Source organism: Odocoileus virginianus, chromosome 11, assembly GCF_023699985.2.
Source record: "Odocoileus virginianus isolate 20LAN1187 ecotype Illinois chromosome 11, Ovbor_1.2, whole genome shotgun sequence".
NCBI classification, from domain to species: domain Eukaryota; kingdom Metazoa; phylum Chordata; class Mammalia; order Artiodactyla; family Cervidae; genus Odocoileus; species Odocoileus virginianus.
This window is the reverse complement of record NC_069684.1, coordinates 70,075,373-70,094,792: the sequence shown is the minus strand read 5'-3', so window position 1 is coordinate 70,094,792 and position 19,420 is coordinate 70,075,373. Positions and strand designations below refer to the sequence as shown.

Genomic DNA, 19,420 nt, shown 5'->3' with positions numbered 1-19,420 from the left:
GACAGTTGCTAAGGTCTGTTCCTTCTACATTTACAGTATTTAATACAACTGGCCCTTTCACTCTGTTCTCCCTACCATTGCCCTAGTTTAGATCATCTTCATCTTTGCCTGACTGATTGCAGTACTTACTGTATCATCTTTAGCAGAGGTTCTCAATCCTGGCTGCACATTAGAATTCCCTGGAGAACTTTTTAAAAATGCTGAAACTGGGCCGCATTCCAGATCAATTAAATCAGAATCTCTGGGAGTAAGACCTGGGTAACAGTGTGGTGTAAAAGCTTCCCAGATGATTCTAACGAACAGCTTCTCCCCATCCCGATCTGCCTGATCCACTGTTACCAGATTTAGTCTTCCTGGAACACCCTGGGGGGTCAGGCAGTTTCTCTGTGCTGTGGCTCCCGGAGGTCTGTGTTCTTGATGCTCAAGATGTGGTCCCTCAAGATTGGCACTGCCTAGGGGTTGGCGATTCAGAGTCTTGGGCCCCACCCCCAGACCTGCTGTAACTAGAGCCCCAGGTGATTGGTGCGCAGGATTAAGTTTGTGAAGTCCTGTCCTATTCACAAAGGTGTACACTCCTTGGCTTGGTCTTCAAGCCTGTCTGCATCTGGCCCGACTAGCTTTCCAACTTTATTTCCTGTTTCTGCTCTGCTATTCCACAGCCAAACAGAACACTAACTCCACTGGGCCTTTGCGCATCCTGTGATTTGAACTTACGTGTCCGTTTGTTACATCTCTGTGTGTCGAAGCCATACCCATGTTTTAAGACCTCATGCAGATGGGACTTGTTTCTAGAAGCTTTCTGGATTCTCCCAGAAGGAAGAATGTTCTCCCTCTTCTAAATTCTTACAGCATTGTTTTTGTTGTTCTCCCATTAGGGCATTCAGAACTGTCTATCTTACACTCTCTTCCCGTAGTGGACTTGTGTAAGCTTTTCTGACTCATCGTTCGGCCTCCCACAAGGCCTAGTGTGATATAGGACCCATGCCTACTAAATATTATTGGAGGAATAAATGAATGAGTGAATTTAAGAATTAATGCCAAATATATCGTATTTCTTCTCTTTTCTATTTTTGTTTATCGCCCTGACAATTTGGGACACAATTTATTCTTTACAAGCCAGTTCTGTGCAATGAATATGGAGTCTAAGAATAAGGAGAACATATGACACTTTCAATACAAGCCAGAATGAGAATTTCCTCCAGATGTTTTATCTTCAAAATCCCTTATCTTTTCCAAGTCCTGTTCTCTTTATGATAAGCAGTCCTGTGAGAATAAAATGTTATTTTAGTATATGATAAATGAAGGGTTGTTTGCTTTAGAAAAATGATTCAAGTTTGGATTTATTCTCTTGATAACTCCTCCTAAGTTTAAAGTAGCCTGATTTTTAGTACTATATTATATTCTTAGCTTAAGGACACATTTACTAGAAATTAAGGTGCAGATGTGCTGAACTGCTCTGATTAAGATCACATACAAGAAATAGGGTTTTTTCCTCCAAGGCTGGGAGGATTGATTTCCCTTCTGATAAAGCTGGTACCGGGCTTCATTTTTCCCAAATAATCAGTAAATATTTCTTGAGAGCCAGCTATGTGCTCTGTGTTGTACAAGTATTGGAAGATGTAAAACAGGTTGATTGTATGTTTCCATAGGGGGCCATATCTGGTTGGGGAGAAAAGATTTTTAATATAGGAAGCAATTAGAGATAAAGCAATAATGGTCTCATTAAGAGATCATTGGCTATATGTAGGATATAGATGTGATAAGAGGTCAGTGATAAATCATGAGAGACAGATAAAGGATCTGGAATAATCAGGAGCACACTCATGAAATGAGTGGGATTTAGGTTAGTCTTTAGAGGTAGATTTGTGTAGGAGAAAATAGCTCATTCAGGAAAGAAGAGGCAGGCGTGTTCTGTGGTGAGAGGCTAAAGGGCGAGTGAGGGATGGATCCCGGAGCTTCCTTAAAAGGAGGCTTGAATGCATTCATCCAACAAACGTCTGTTGCACATTCCTTGAGCTCCTTCAGAGTAGACGCTGTACCTTGGGATATAACAATGAACAAGTACCGTCCTCCACTTGGCACTTTTAATAGAATAAGGAAACAGGCAGTGAACACATCACACAGTTAGATGAGTTGAGGTAGGTGTTGCAGAACAAAAGGACAAAGGGCTCCAAGCACTTGTCGAGGGGGCTTTGCCACTGCTTTGCTGTCACTTTATGGCTAGGTTACTTTAATAGCTTCCTGTCGGAAGTTATCCTGAGGAGCCATCTACTTATTCAACAGACCCCTTTGAAATGCCTGCCGGGTACTGTGTTCGGTGCTGATTCCTTTGGAGACCGAGATAAGCTCTGGAATCTTGGCTAACGGGGAAAAGAGACATGTAAACAATATAATGTAAAAAGGGCTTTAACAGAGGTTATAAGCAAAATTTTATGAGAACACATATTTTCCAAAGCAGTGGAAAATTAAGTTTAAGTAAGTAGACACCAAATAATTTAACAGACAAGCGGGGGAGTTAAGATTTGATGCAGAGCATGGTAGTGAGCCCTCTGGGTTCTTCTGTGGGAAAGGAGACATGAAGAAAAATGGTAGAAGAACGAATGAGTTTTTATGGCAGAGAAGGCCAAGATGGAGGTTTGGGGGAATAATCCATGCACAATGTGAGAGCAAGCAAGATTAGAGAAGAAGGAATCTATTCAAGTACTTGAGAAACTTAAGAGGACTGGGTGACTGATTGGGTAAAGAACTATAGCCATCAGAGGTGACCCAGTGTCTCTAATATGGTGACCTGGAAGAATTGGTCTTCCACATTAGGGGAGACCTTTTGAATGGTGAGCCTACTCTGAGCATGTCGGGTTTGGGGCAGTAGGAAGCCTGTCTGGTAGAGATGTAGTACTGAGGTAAGAGGTTTTGACTAGGAATAGAGAGCAAACACTGAGATATAAAAGTGATCATGGAAGATATGCAATTATATGAACCCAGGGAAGAGAAAGAGAGGAACACAGAGCTCAACCCAGGACCCAAGTCTTGCTGCTTCTGCTGCGAAGTCGCTTCAGTCGTGTCCGACCCCGGGTGACCCCATAGACAGCAGCCCACCAGGCTCTACTGTCCCTGGGATTCTCCAGGCAAGAACACTGGGGTGGGTTCCCATTTCCTTCTCCAATGCATGAAAGTGAAAAGTGAAAGTGAAGTTGCTCAGTCGTGTCTAACTCGTTGAGACCCCATGGACTGCAGCCTACAAGGTTCCTCCATCCATGGGATTTTCCAGGCAAGAGCACTGGAGTGGGGTGCCATTGCCTTCTCCAGGACCCAAGGCTTGGGCATACCCAATTTTAGGGAGTAGTAAATGTTAATTATTAGAAGTAAAAGTTACCTGGAGAGGATGCGGGAGAGAAGGAGGAAGGAAATGAAGGAAGGGGAGAGAGTGGTGTTTTTTTAGCATTTAAAAGGACGGCAAGGATGTAGGTATGTGTAATGAAACTAGCAGGCTTTCAAGTAGAAAATCTGTAAAAGTCAATCCCAGCAATTTCTTATTGATATTCTCCCATTATAAGCATTGTGAGGCAAAGATGACTAAAATGAGCCCCAAACCCAAGAACTTTCCATCTATTAGAGTGAAACATGAAATTGCTGATTTTTGCAAGACACAAAAGGTCACAAAGTGGCCAATGCGTGTGGTCTAGCCTAATAGAAGAGGCGATGAGACACACACAGATGCATATGACACAGGCAAGATGGTGAGAAGCTCAGTCAGGGAGTCCAGGCAACATCGTTTCCTGCATAATTTACTCCTAAAAATGAGCAGGAGCCTTCCATGGAGAAGAGGGTTTCTATTCCTGTAAGTATACTTGTGAAATCCCGAGTTACCCCTCACCCGATGACCCAGAGCCTTTTGCGCTGTGTCTCTCATTGTCTTCTTTTTGCCCCAGTTGAACCCATGGCAACTGCTTGAAGCCGTTGAACCTGCTTAAATCCGGGGAGCATTTGAGGAAACTTGATGGCTGGTGATCTCTAGCCTTTTCTGGTTCGTTCGGTGATGAGACTCTACTTCTCAGTGTAACGCTGGTGGCAGCGCCTGCATTTTTCCACTCTCCACTCATCAATGCTTTGTAAAACGGAGCCAGGTATTAGGATGTTTGCGCGTACAAGCATTGCTGTAGAAAGACAGCCTTGCTGCTGAAACTAAGCTCGCTCTTGGCAGGCAGCACCACCAGACCACGCTTGAAACATTTGTGAGCAACTGAAACTTGGCATTTTGGGCTCAGGAAAGGCTTTTTAGGTATATCCGTTTTGGTTAAGGTATAAGTTTAGCAACTCTAATAGACCCAAGTAATAGTATCTTTCATAAGCAGAGCTTGATTTTTCTCTCCTGTCATTATCTGGTCGTTAGCTATCCTGGGCAGTGTTGGGACCCTTATTCCATCCCTAGAGTGTTGCGCTGGTTCTTTATGACCCGAGATGGCTCACACCATCATGTCCCCATTCCAGCCAGAAAGAAAAGCAAAAGGGCCAGGGGCAGATACATCCTTACCTTTTAAAGGTGCAGTCTGGAAGTGGCACATACATCTCTTCAGCTCACATAGATGCATGGGTCTACTGAGCTACAAGGAAGGCTGGGAAGTGTATTTATTAATCTAAAGAAATTAAGAAAGAATTTCTATTAGTGTAGGGGGAAAATACTGGGGGGCAGTTAGCAGCCTCTGCCACGTTGTCTGTGTGTGATTTGCAAGAAGGCAGGCGTATGAAAGACCATTTCACTCATCCACTTTGAAAAGTGCCGTAAATGCACAGAGAAGACAGGGCTTTATGGAGGTGAGTTTCAGTGGATGGGAAATGGAAACATAAAAGTGTCAGTACAAGTTATTCGTTTTATAAGTTTAATTCAATGGAAACAATACAGAAGTTGTAGAAGTAGAATTTTAAAAAATTGGGAAGGAAGCATTTCAGGCAGCAAGAACAGTGTTGATAGAGGCACAGAGCTGGGGGTCGGTAACTCATCTGTATTTAGAAAGAACAGAAGTGATAACTGTGATAGGGACATAAGCCTGAATAGTTGATAGGAACCAGATCACAGTGGTCTGTGAATGCCAGGCAACAAGAGTTTGGGCTTTATTCTGTAAGCATGGGGGACCCATTGATAGTTCTGGAGCATATTTATAGATGGCTGTGCTTTGGAAAGGTAACTATGGTAACCGTGCATAAGATCAGCTGGAGCAGAGACTGGAGGGAGACGCATTAGGAAGGGATGGCAGTGAGCCTCAGGTTAGTGTGGGCCGATGCTGAAGTCGTGCCCTGGGAACTCGACAAAAAATGGGTCAGACAGGAAGGCAAGAAGCAATTAAAGTCAAAGAAGCTGGGACAGAGGAATGGCTGTGGCTTTCCTGGTCTCTGGAGTGGCAGTTGTACTGTATTTTCATTCAGCCGGCAAAGTGTAGCCTCAATTCCGCTGACTCTAGGACTGGTCCCTAGAATAGCTCATTCTCTGCCCAAAGCATCTCAGCGGGCACTCGTCGCCTCCCCCGGAGCTGTAGCAGCTGTTGGCCCAGCAATGCCATGAATTTGTCTCCTTGGGCTGCCAGGAGAGCAGCTGCCAGCGGGAGCCCTGGACAGACGCGTCTCAGGGACGTGGAAACTATTCAACTTGGGATGGGGTAGATTGGCCAGGGCTGAAATTGGTCTACATGGTTTGTCCCACCCTTTTCCAGGCCAGTTTCTCAAGCTGGCTAGATTTCAGCCCCTCATACTGGGTTAGGTTAGGTATTTTGTTACAGTCTTAAGTGACCGCATTTAGGGACCAATGTTGCTGAACTGCTGTTTTCATCTTTTCTTGGACAGCTTCTTACTTGGAAGCCATTGTCCTGTCTCTCTTTGGCTTGATTTCCTCTTCTGCTTTTCTCCTGCTCACCTTTGTCCTCTCCGACACTGTCTCAGTGCAAACACTCATTAAAGCTCACGCAACTGTGACTCCATTGCAAAGTCTGACCCTGCGGTTCCCCTCCTCTTCTCTTCCCCCTGCAGATAGAACTATAGTGATTATATTATTCAGCTTTGTTTAAGATAAGTAATGTGGCTTCCTTCATCCCTTTGCATTGTAGGAGGACCTTATTAATGTTTAAAAATTCTATCTACCTGATTTAAGAGCAGAGATATTATGTGAGGGTAGAAAATCTTCCTAGGGAAGATGCTCTTGCATTTTCTTTGACTCCTTGAAGAGTTAAATGTATTCCTATTTGTTGCTAAGCCTTTGATTGTCTTTTTAAAGTGGAATCTGTGTTAATATTACCCAGCAGGACTCTAATTGATAATGCATTTGTTTGTTTGGCTTTTTTTTTTTTTGTAGACTTGCTGTAAATTACCCTTCAGTCATAGCTCATTTGGTTTTGATCTCCTACTTTTAATAGCTCAGTTTTTTCTTTTATTTTGAGGTAGAGTTGTGGGTTTGGGGTTGTTTTTTTTTTTCTATTGAGTTTTAGAGGAATTCTCCTACATTGCTATCCCGCTGTGCTCCTTACAGAGACCTTATGCTGCTTTATAACCCACTGCCAACATCATGTCTTTTTTTCCAGCTTTTCCTTCTTCTCAACAACAAATATTTGTTGAACATTTTTAAGGTTATTAGTCTAGCCTCTTAAAGGAGAGAGATTTAAAAAAGTGGAAGCAGTGGTTCTTTCCCACATGACTTTATACTCTCAGGTCAAGTCAACGGTGCTCCATCGTGTCCAACTCTTTGCAACCCCATGAAGTGTAGCCCATCCAGCTCCTCTGTCCATGGGATTTCCCAGGCAGGAATACTGACATGGGTTGCCATTTCCTACTCCAGGGAATCTTTCGGACCTGCATCTTCTGTGTTTCCTGCATTGCAGGTGGATTCTTTACCTGCTGAGTCATTGGGGAAGGCCACTAACTTTATAATCTAATCAGGGACAAATTACGCCTGGATGTAATAACACAGATCTTCAGTGTAGGGCAATATGGGGTAAGTACCAAGTGTGTGCTACAGAAGGCATAATGCACAGTTGGTCAGCCATCAATCTTTAAGAGGGGAATGGGATTTGAACCAGACCTTGAAAATGGCTCAGATTTTGACAGATGAAGATCAAGGGAGGGGAAAGATGTTGTAGCCAAGAGGAAAGTACAAAGCAGTTTTGGGGAACAATAAGTAGACTGGTTTGGCTGGGGTAACGAGTGTATATGGAGGTCCTGGGCTAAAGTAGATAGGACCATATCTTGGTGAACCTTGACTCTTATCTGAGAGATTTGGCCTTGTGCAGTGGACACTGGAAACCAGTGAAAGTTTGCCCAGCACATGTCCAAGCTGAGGTGTGAACTGGATTTAAGGATGATTAACCTTAACCTTGATGGTGATGGTTTGCTAAATGGCAAGGAAGTTGAGACAGTGAAACCCGTTGTCATGGTAAGTAGTAAGGATCTAAAGTAGGGTGGGATGGTAAGGATAAGAGGAATAGAAGGAAATTGATCCTTCAGTCCACTTAGCAAGCGTGTATTGTGCTTTTACCATGTACCACATGCATGCCAGACAGACAGACACTACCCTCATCTCTCCTCCTGGGGCTTCCAGTCTGGAGGCAGATGGGAAACACCTGCTGCAGTAAGACTGCAGGAATTGCTGACTGGTGGGATTTGGGCTCAAGTAATCTTGGCAGTACAAAAGAAAGAGCGCTGTGAAGTTTCTTTTGGACTTGGGTGACTGGTAGATTAATGGTGCCTTTAATATAAATCCCAAAGTTAGGAGAACGAGCTGTTTTTGAAGAGCTGAAATATGCGGAATTTGGTTTTGGGTTGTTAAGTTTAAGACATCGGAAGGATATTGAAGCTGAAATTTCTGTATTTGACAGAAAATGAATAGCTTTAGTCAGGGCTAAAGCTCTGGACTATCTTCAGAGCTAATGTGTGGGTTGTTAGAGATTTGGGGCATGTTCATAGGGAGATGATGGTTGAGGCTGTGGAATGTTTGACTTCCAACAGTAAAGGTGTTAGGAGTTTAAAAAGAAACTTGTATTGTCTGTGGTACTCAGATTGCAGACAGTGAAAAAGATATATTTATTTGGTATTCATTCAGTGCACATTTGGGGGACCTAATTATATACAGGCACTGAGCTAGGTACTGGGGATAGGAACAAGACAATATCCTATTCTTGCTAATGTTAAATGAGCTGTATATTATGGAAATACACATGGAAAATAAGTCTGCTTGTTTGGCTAGTTATGAGTGTGTAACTATTGGAAGGGGTGTGAGGGAGAGGACTTGGTTATCTCAGGAATCTGGTAGACGTTCCACCTGCATTGCTCCTTTCAGAGGGAGGTTAGATATGCAATTCATTAAAGAGAAATTCTTGTAGCATCCATGTTCTTGGTCTTGGGCCCAGTATTTGAATGCGCACAGCCTCTTCCATTATATCACTGTTACCAGTGGATCTTTCCTCTGGAGCTGAGTTCCAAATTGCCCATCAACCTCCCTGGACAGCACTGGGTTGAAAAAGAGAGTCAGTCGGCCATGGAGAATAGTATAGCTGTGATTGCAAATCAGAAGAGTGGAGGGCCAGCAAGTTCCTCTCTGAGTATGGTGTGCTTTTGAGGAGGGAAGTAGGAAAAAGCCTGAAGCTGCCAGAAGGAAGAACCCCTTATTTCCTGGGACCAGAGTGTCACTCATTTGTTTTGGACATATTTGGGAGCTGTTTGTTCCTTCAGGGAAACTTTCCCCAGAGTTAGCATCTGGTGTTGAGCAAGGGTTGGCTTCCTTTTGCCATGGCTCAAGCTGACTTTGTTTAGAAACTAATGGAAGATCTGTTGGTAGTTTTTCACTAGTCCATTCCATATAGAACCTTCAGTATGGTTGGGTCCTTTTTGGAAGAGTTGGGAGGTCTCCTCACATGTAGATAAAAGACGATGGAAAAGACACAGGCAATTTGGGGGATCAGCAAGACAGAGTAGTGGTTTGTCTTTTGAACAGAGAAAAACTTTGTTTGAAAGCTCTGTGGCAGGCTTTAAGACTTAGCAGAAAAAGCTGAGAGCTTTAATCCAGACAAATTTGGATCTTTCCGTTATAGCTGTGTGACCTAGACGAAGTCACTTAACCCCTTTTTGCTTCAGTTTTCTCATCCATGATATGTGGAGAGTAAAGTGTACCTTGAAGAGTTGCTCTAAAGATTCGATACAATATCTGTAAAGCATTAGCCAAGTGTCTATAACTTACTTTTTGTTGTTCAGCTGATAAGCCATACCTGACTCTTTGCACCTCCATGGACTGCAGCATGCCAGGCTTCTCGGTCCTCCGCTGTCTCCTGGAGTTTGCTCACATTCATGTCCATTGAGTTGATGATGCTTTCCAACCATCTCATCCTCTGCTGCCCCCTTCTCCTTTTCCCTTCAATCTTTCCCAGCATCAGGGCCTTTTCCAATGAGTAACTTACTAACTGCTCAAAAAATGGTAGCTGACCTAATTGTCATCGCCACAGAAGGAATGTAGCCTGATTGTCAAGATCACAGGTTCTGGAACCAGATTTTCTGGGCTCTGATCTTGGATTTTCTACTCACTAGCTATGTGATTTTACATGAAGGTTGTTAGCTGCCTCAGTTTTCTCATCTGCAAATCGTGGATAATAATAGTATCTACCTCATGGAGTTGTTATGCTGATTAAATGAATTTTAATGTGAAGCCTTTAGGACTGTGTTTGACCCAAAGTAAATGTAAATAGCAGTGACAATTTTTTCTTGTCCAGCTCCTGAAGAGTTGGAACCAAATATAGCTATAGCATAGCTAACAGTAGATCAGATTCACCATTTACTCCCTAAGCAGAGTTGCACACTCTGAAGCCTAGCCCTAGGTAATAGTATGTCAGTCTCCATCTACTTCAGTGACCCCATGGGCCCTCTCGAATGACAGACTCTTTCTGCTTCTTGATTTTTGTGATAGGACTGCCTTGGGATGAAATATGTAATTAAGTGACTGTGTAATTATATGTCCAGTTCTTGTAAAAACTCAGCAGTTCTGTGTTTTGTCCTATAAGGTGTCTTGTTAGTTAGGTGTCATGAACTGCCTTGAACCAGGTAGTTAACCCTGACTTGTTATTTTTAGATTCAGGCTCACCATCATCAAGAGGAGGAAATTTGTCTTACAACTACCCTCTGATGTCCTTGCCCTCACAGAGTTAATAGTTAGCACTAATTGCCTAATCATTAAAGGTGTAGTGTTGAGGCCCACAGGTCCCAACTGTGCCCCAGGTGAAGAAAAGAACACAGTCAGTCCTGTTCCGCCTCCTGCAGCAGCCACCATCAGGACCGGCAGGCCAGGGCAGCCCACATCTCAGTCATGAGCCCAGCAAACTGGTTTACAGGGCTGTCTGTCTCAGGAGGCCAAACAGAAGCTTACGAGCGTCTGCATAAATGACTTCATATCATTCTTTTAGTGCAGGGAATGAGAGAGGGCAGGCTGGGAGCAAAACATGCCTTTACACACAGTTGGGAGGCTGCTGGAAGCCGGGGACTTCCTGCGTCTCCTGGGCTCTTCTGCTGAGATGTCACAGGACACACCTCGGTCTTTCCGCTTGCCAGGCACAGACCCTGGTGATCTTGGCCCTTAACATCAGTGCTGGGCACAAGGCACTCTTCGTATACATTTTCCTGGCTTGCGTAAGCCCGTAACAATTCCACAGTAGACACAGGAAGCAATATGTGGCGGGTTCTTTCATTCTCAGAAATTCATAGCCAATTAAATGAATTGACTTTGATCCAGTTCTCTTTTAAAGGCAAAAGCCATGTCATCTTTATCAGGAGATGGCTGTGTTAAGTGGGAGTGTTTACAAGATACGAAGAAAAGACAGTCTCTGCTATAAGGACACTCATAATTGAAATGGGGAAAAATAAGACAGGTCGGAAGAGAATAATAAGCACACATGTGCACGCGGGCACACGAATCTAAAAATAGGAGCCCGTGTAAAGCAGGTTTCAGTCGTCACCGGGAAGGGAGGGAAGGTGGAAGGCTTGGGAGGTCCTCGTTCTTGGCTCAGCCAGGGAGAGGTACAGGATAGCGGTTATGTTCTCAATTAGATTTGGTCCCAAGCTAATTGAAGTAAAGACTTTAATATCTAATTTCTGTGCTGCACTGAAGTATCATGCTGTGAAAAGAAACAGTCATATGGGAAGAGCTCAGTGTTAATGAAGGATTTAGGGAGAATGAGAAAAAACTAGGGGTTTGGTTTTTCAGATTTGAAATCCTTTCCACTATCTCCTGCCTTTATACACCTCCACCGATCATTGGATCATTGCCCCTCGGGTTTTAATTCAGGGAAGATCAATGAACACAGCTCTGCTTCTTAGCATATTTTGGGTGCAGCTGGTTAAAGAGCCAGGATTAGAAAATGAATCGAACAAACTAGGATTATCTTCAGCGGGAGGATGCTGAGCTGTGTTTGCCGATTTCTGCTTAAGCAGTTGGGACAGGGCATCCTTGCATGAAATTCAGACATCCCTCCCTGGCAGCCTCTGTGTTAAAGTAGGGGTTGCAGAACAAGTCTGGCAGCTCTCAGCCTGAACCCTTGTAAACAACAGATGTTCATAACTAAGTTCTGGGGGTGGGGGTGGGGGTTTCTGTTGATGCTTGAAATTCTTTGAATTTACAGGCAGCATCTCGAGGATTTAGCAAAAGGAGGAAGCTGTACAGAATTGATGCCGCGGCGTACAGGTGGAAACGATGCCTCACGCGTTTCCTTTGGAAGACAAAGCACAGGCACTGAGTGGACTCTGCATAGAGGGCAGATAAACCCAGGAAGGCGAGCACAGTTCAGAGAGGCTCGGCTTCTCAGGTTTACTGACTTTCTGCCTTTCTCCCCGCCTCCCTTTGAACATGGGCTAGACTGTCAGCCGCCTCCTCGGTCTGTTTCTCTGGTCCTGGGAAGAAATGTGTGCCCTTCCCTACCACCAAGTGCTGCATACACATACATGCACACAATCGGGCAGGTGTGCCACACACCGGTCCATTAGCACTTCCTGATGCTTCTAATACATGGACTAAATGGTGCTGTTAGGGGCTTTGTCTTGGAGGCTCACCTGATTCTTGTACATTCTAAGTGTTGGTTTGGCCAGGTCTCAGTTACATCGTAGCTGGAAGTGAATGAAGATAATGTGGCTTATAAAGAATTCAGTCATGCTTCTTTTTTTTTTTTAAATCCTCAGCCCGCTAAACTCCCAGCCCCCAGATGTACATACCGAGTATCCAGACAGATAATGACTGATTATTAAAGCCACTTTACAACATAGTTTGGGGAAGCCATATGGAAAAAATAAATATAATACATCTTTTTAGTAGCCATTCTTGATATCAAATTAAAGAGACTGTAGAAAAGTTCTCACCTTTTAATCAAATGACAAAAGTGATTTGTCAGATCTCAACCTATTTTTGAGCCATTCTAGCCAGAAAGAATCAGCTTGAAAATCTTGGATAAGATTTTTCACTTATTATTTTGGGGGCTGAGAACTTCCTTATGCTGTGCCCACTCTTGGCCCTCATGTGAGTTAGCATAGGAAGTTTTGGTGAACACCAATCTTAGCATGTGGGGTTCACTTATCCTTTCAGCAAACATTTATTCAGCATTTATTCTAGGGTGGTTCTAGGAATTAAATATGCACAGAATACTAAGCCAATATTTTAGCTTATAGAGGTTACCACTTAATGTGAAATATTTTAAAGTTTATATATATGCATCTATGAATGTGTGTATTCTGACAAGGTACAGAGTTCAAGATTGAGAAGCCAGAATTATTGGGTGACCTTCTTGGTCTCCCGTATTATTGTGATTCAGTTACTTGGCTTCATCATCGTCAACAGTGACCAACAGTTTCTGGCAGGTGCTGGGGTCACAAAGATGGATGGGACCCAACCTTTGCCCGCAAAAGACTGACGGCTTATGAACAAGATAGCACAAAGGAGCATATATTTACTGCCAAAGGAAAGATGCGAGAACTGATTTCCTTTTCATCCAGAATGAGATCTGGACAATTTTTTGGACATTATTTTAGACTCATAGAAGAGTTTCAAGAATTTGTCAGAGAATTTCTGTATACCATTTCCAGAGTGTACAAAAATATTAACATATTAACATTTGCCTTATATTTCTCTTTCTTTCCGCACACAACTCATGTACATACATATTTTGTTTTCCTGAGACACTGAGCATAGGTTATGGACATGATACCTTTTTAATCCTACATACTTCAATGTGTATTTACTAAAAATAAGGTTGTTCTCTGACCTCGTGGTAATATAGTTATTGAAATCACAGTGTACATATTAACACAGTAGCATTGTATAATCTACAGATATTCAGATCTACAATTTGTTTCAAATATTTCCTTTTTGGCAAAAGAAAGTCCCAAGATTATTCATTTCATTCAACTGTCTTATCTAGTTTCCTTTAATAGTGGAAAGACTTCCAGGTCTTTCTTTGTATTTTATGACATTGACATTTGAGGGGAGCACTCGATCCAGCCATTTTGTAGAATATTCTCCAATTTGATACTTTTATTAATGTCTAACATTTCTGTATTTGGGTAATGTACTTTGGGCCGGAAAACCATAGAAGGGATATCCTATTTTTTTCAATGTATAGTTCATGATTTGTCCCATTTGAGGCCATGTAAATATCGTGTTATTCTTCAGACCTTACACTCACTAGTTTTAGCATCTATTGATGATTCTTGTTTGAACCTGTTATTACGATGGTTACCAAGTGGTAATTTTTCAGTTTCTATCATCCCTTCTACGTTTATCTTATCACTTGAACGCTACTGTAAGGAAGAGTCTTCTCTCCCCGCCATATTTGTTTGGTGCTTTGTTTGCTTGCTTGTTTGATTGTATCAATGTGAATTCATGGATTCTGATTTTATTCAGCAGGTTGCAGTCTTTGACGTCCTTATTTTAGTGCTCACATTGTCCCCGATTTGGCTGGTAGGGCCCCTTCAGGCTGGCTCCCATGTCCTTTTCACATGTCCCCGTCATTCTTTGAGTACTTTTTATACTTCTTGGTACAGCAACAGATTCTAGATACATTTTGTATTTTCTTTGCTTCCGCTTTGGAGCCGTTTCTTCAAAGAGCCTTGGTTTCTTTTAGTGGGAAATGGTTTTTAGAAACAATGGGTGATAGATGTGCTCTTTGCTACTGGAACATAATTGTTTATAGTCCCCCTGAGTAGACAGTAGTGAATAGCTATATGTATGCATATATGGATACCCACATGCTTCTATATCTCTATCTATATTGGAGCCTGTGAGTAAACATCAGTATCTTCAATTTCAATCCAACACTGCATGTTTTATTGTATTTTCTCCCCTTTCCATATTTGTGACTCTGTTACCTGAACACCGAGAGACCTGATACCCATTATCCATATATGTATTTAATTGCTCATTCCTAGAGTGTATACAAGGTAGTTTCAGAATTGCTAACCCATGCTCTGAAAAAAGCATAACTACTAATTAGATTTCAATACTGGCTTGAAGTTCTTTTTTTTTGTCTGTTTTTAGCCTTGAGAACCAAAATAGTGTTCAAAGGGCCACAAGCATACAGTGAGGGCCGTCCTGTGGACCCACACCCCTTGCCCGCCGTGACTCTGGGAAAGCTCTCCTAGGGACTGGGACCCTTGCCGCCCTCTCGTTCTCCACAATCACTTCACCAAGAAGCCGGCATTTGCCTCAGTTCTCGGCTGTGCCTGTGAGGACCATTTACCCGTCACTCACGTAGTGTGCCGATGTCGGGCCTCTGCGGGAGCTTGACCGGGTCCCGCAGCGGCGGAGCCTCGGGGCCCTGCTCCTGGACACTGGGGCTTGCGGAGGTTTCGGCCCTGCTTGCTGGCTCCCAGTTCTGATGGCCCGCTTCCTTCTCCTCCTTGGCCCTCCTCACCCAGATGCACCGGCCTCTCCAGCGGTTCTCTTGCATCCGCTCTGACCTGGACATTCTCTCCTCTCTGTCTGGGGATGGCTTCCAAACTCCCCTTCCTCTGCCCTATTTAACCCTCCTCCTCTGTCTCCCACACACTCGTTTTATTTTCCTCCTTCCTCCAGACACATGTAACATGGTCAGTGCCACTGATTCCAGCTGTTCTGAATCTTGTCTGCAGCTTAAGTTCGAAAACAGATGGACCCAAAGCATCCTAGATGCTGTGCCAATATCCACCACATGAAAACAAATTACTGAAAAGCATCAGGGAATCTTAGGTTAGTTTTGAGGTCTGACTCTCTGTCTTCTCAGTGGTCCTCCCTGCCCACTCCCCCATCTCCCCTTGCCCCCTCTCACGTTATACCTTCCCACCCTTCCGTCTCTACCTATGTGCCTCATTTGGCAAAACCTTAACCCCTATACTCATCCTCTCTACACACAGATAGGTGTGGGATGAGATAGTGTTGACAATCAGTCTGGGTTGTTCCTTTTTTTCTAACAGGCTGTGCCCTTTTGGAATCTTGCATCAAGGACTAAGGAATTTCTGTCCTCTTAGTCATGTAGAGAAAGTGAGGCTTGGTCTCTGTGTCTTTAAATGTGGGTATTAGTAGGTCAGAGAAATTACTACATCAGGGATAAAGTGTATGTTCCTCTCATGACTAATCAGTAGGGGTGCACAAAGGTGCCAGTGCCACAGGCTGCCCTGTGTGCCCTGGACAGGGAGCATGCTCTTTGGATCGCGGTGACATTGGGCCCACACCATTGCTTTCAGGAACCTTATGCTTGGAATTTGCCATCAGCTTTCTCCCAGCATTCAGAGAGCATTGTTTAACTTCAACATCTCTAGTCACCCTGAACACAAGAGGAAGAGAATCAATGTGGTGGGGCCACATATCTTACAGGGTACATTGCAACATTGGCAGTCATTTACAGAGCATCAGGAAAAAGTTGTTGACATAGTCCAGTAATTATTAGGGTCTACTGTGACCAGAGTACTAGACGCTGTAGCAGTTGTCCCAAGAGAAGTCCTCAGGGGATGGGCTTCTGGAGGTCAGGGACCCTTGACTCATGCAAATTAAGATGTGGGTGTAGATGACACCCTCCCTGCTCCCTCCCTCTAAACTCTTCCTCCCTGCCACTTTTTTCCTCCCTTCTTTGAAGGTGAATACTTGGAAGAAAATCCTCAGATTCTCAAAGGGTCTGGGGTATGTAGTCACCCCCCAGAATATCTTATACTGTGGGTTGGAATGCATACACAGACGTACATATATATATATGCCAGTGTTATAACCAAGAAAATGTGTTTTTAAGCAGTACCTAGATATCTTTGCTCTATGTGATGTACTCTGATATTTCCTGCTTTGTTCTGTGTTATTCTGTCCCACTGTCTTCTGTTTCATTCTCTGAGAAATGCTAACTGGTGACCTGCTAAGTTGACTTTTTAAACCCCACTAATGGGCTGTATCCCACAGTTTGAAAAGCATTGCTTTAAGAGCATTGGTTCTTCACATTTTGGTGTGCATAAAGTTACCTGGTATAGGTATTTAAGGTGCAGACTTGAGCAGCCCTGCACTTGTAGCGAATCAGAATCTCTGGCGAGAGGGCCACAGGAATCTGAATTTTAAACCAGGCCTACCGGAGCTCCTGATGTAAGAAGATTTCACGTCCTGAACACTCACACTTGGAGAAATTACTCCCTAACAGACCTGGGAGCTTGGCTGCTCAAGGCTTCAGATCACACATTTGCATGGAGCTGGCAGAGCTTGGTGGGTACCCTCCGAATCCAGACTGAGAGTCTCCCCGTTAGTCACCCCAGTGACCCACACTCACTCCTGGGTCTGGTTGCGCTTTGATCTGGCTCTCTCTCCAGGATGTGCTGTGGCCCTTGTGAAGGCAGGGAAGGAGTTAAGGGAGGCCGTGGAACGGGGCTGGAAGGAACTGAAGGGTCATCTTGCAGAGTGACTGGGGTGTGGCTCAGCCTCCAGTAGGTGCCCAGAGTCAGTCCCAGATTAGAATGGGGTGGGGTTGGAAACTCCTCTTCCTATTCACTCGCCTTTCGTGCACAACCACATGTGGTGTGTCAACATGCTTTCCGGCGCCGTCAGGCACCGACAGTTTTGCTCCCTCTGGGTTCACGCACCCTTGGTATTCCTGTTATGTGTTGTCTTAGAATAGCTCTGTGCTCTGGGGCTTGGGCAGCTGAACTCTGTCCATTAACTCTTGCAGCACCAGCGCTTTATAGTTGCTAAGGGCTTCTTAGTTGAAATAGAGCAGCAACCACAGTAAAATAAGAAAGCAATTGCTAGTCAGGAGACCTGGATCCTTGCCCTTGCTCTGCCACTGTGTGACCCCAGGCTCCCTGAGACTCAATTTCCTCACTTAGAAAATAAAATGACAAGTTTGGTTAGACTTTAGACCATCTTGAAAGTCCCTTCTACCTCTGAAATTCCACAATTCTGTTTTGTTTTGTTTTTTCTTATTTTTGTACCCTCTGCTACTTCCTTTTGTACTTTAGAAGTCGTCCCTTTAAAGCCTCTCCTAGGTCTACTGTCCACAGGAGACTCACTGAGGTTGGGAATTGCCAGAGAACCAGATGAGTTAATTACAACAAAATGTATTCCTGTTTAGTGCACGGACAAGGTACGGAATTTATAAGGCAAGTTCATTGCAAACTTGTATAATAAGGCTTTGGAATTTGGGGACATGTTTGTCTTTTCAGACATGACTCTGGCTACTTTGTTTTGTGAATGTAAACACATTGTATGAACTACCATGTAATAATAGTAGTTAAAACGATAATAACACATGACGATACTGATTTGTAGGTGTAAAACACTTTAGTGTTTATGATATTTCTTTATGGACATCCCGTCCTTTGACTTGATCTTTCTGATAGCCATGTGAGTTAGGCAGGGAAGGTCTGCTGTCCCCGTTTATTTTTTTAAGCAGATGAAGAAATGTTGAGGCCCAGATTGCATCTGTGACATATCCTGGTTTACTTGGTCAGCAAGTGGCAGAATTAAGGCTAGACTGTAGGTCATCAGCATGGTTCAGGGTACTTTCCACAGAGTACCGTCTTGCTGGGATGGGGTATCATTGTTTACACAGATGCCTTAAAGACCTGTAGAACTCAGTAACCTACTAATCTGGAAATTGACCAGGGCATCTCTTACTCCATCCAACCCTTTAAAATTTATCCAGCAAAGTATTGGCATGGTTAATAATATGCTGTAATTTAAGTACAAACCACTGGGCGCACAAACTCAGTCACTCAACAACCCACAAATTCATGCTGCAGTAGTTGATTAGGCAAGATTGGTGGAGGCTGAAGATGTTAACTATTCTTTAAATGAGTTATCTTACTGTGCTCCACACTTACTGTGGAGTTCTGTGGCTGTGACATCTGTCATTAATCAATGCTGATTAACTACCCACCCATTCTTGGTGATAGACATTCATTGAATATTCCAAACTATCCCTTGTCCTCAAGAGACTTCCTTCCAGTAAGGCAAGATAAATTTCAAAATAACACGTGAGAACTGATGATGACGCAGGCAGCTGATCTGATGACTATTTAGACTTCATTATATGTAGTTCTGTAGTTTCACAGATCTCTGGGTTGGGAAGATCCTTGGAGAAGGAAATGGCAACCCACTCCAGGATTCTTGCCTGGGAAAGAAATCCATGGATAGAGGCTCCCAGTGGGCTACAGGCCGTGGGTGGCAAAAAAGTCGGACACGACTTAGCAACTAGACAACAACTATAGTTTCACAGGACCAAATCGTATTACTTTATTTCTCCTTTCTCATTGTTACCATGAGCCAAGTAAGGAAACACATTGTCTCAATAACAGGTATTCCGCAGGGGGAGGTTTGAATCTTAGGGATACCCTTTCTTCCCAAGCGGCTTGTTGGTACTTGATATGTGTAAGGACCATTTGCCAGGCAGGAAGAGTTATTGGCTGCAAATTAAGCTTCTCCACTCCTGCCTGATGCCGGAGAGATGCCTTCTCCCAAGGTAGTGGTTACTGCTCTGAAAATAAGTGTATGGATTTCTGAGTGACATCATTCCAGTTTGGCACAGACAGGTATTTATTTTTCTACAATGAACTACCAGGAGTGAGCCAGACTGTCTGTCTCAGTCATCTCCCAAGATTTCATTCATTTAAAAAATCTGCTAACACATCTGCGAGTATTTTTTTTTCTCTGTACATTTGTCATGTGCTATAATTACTTATGGGGTTTCTGGTGATATCTTGATTAACCAGAGAAGAAAAAACTGAAGATATAATTGTAGCGTTGTTCACAGATTATTCTATGGAATATATGGATCCAACTGTTAATGTAGATAGTTATAAAAAATTTTTAAATGAGAAACATATATGACTTTTTTGTTCTTTGGTTATCAATCATACCTTTGTTATGTCTTTTACTTTTGCTATGATATTTTATTTTAATTAAGTGAATTAA

General features: G+C 43.3%; 1 protein-coding gene across 6 annotated transcripts in view; it reads left to right on the top strand.

Moving 5' to 3' along the window:
* The window catches only part of SRGAP2 (SLIT-ROBO Rho GTPase activating protein 2), a 254,198-nt gene that overhangs the window by 102,579 nt on the left and 132,199 nt on the right, over nt 1-19,420 (top strand). The window lies entirely within an intron of this gene.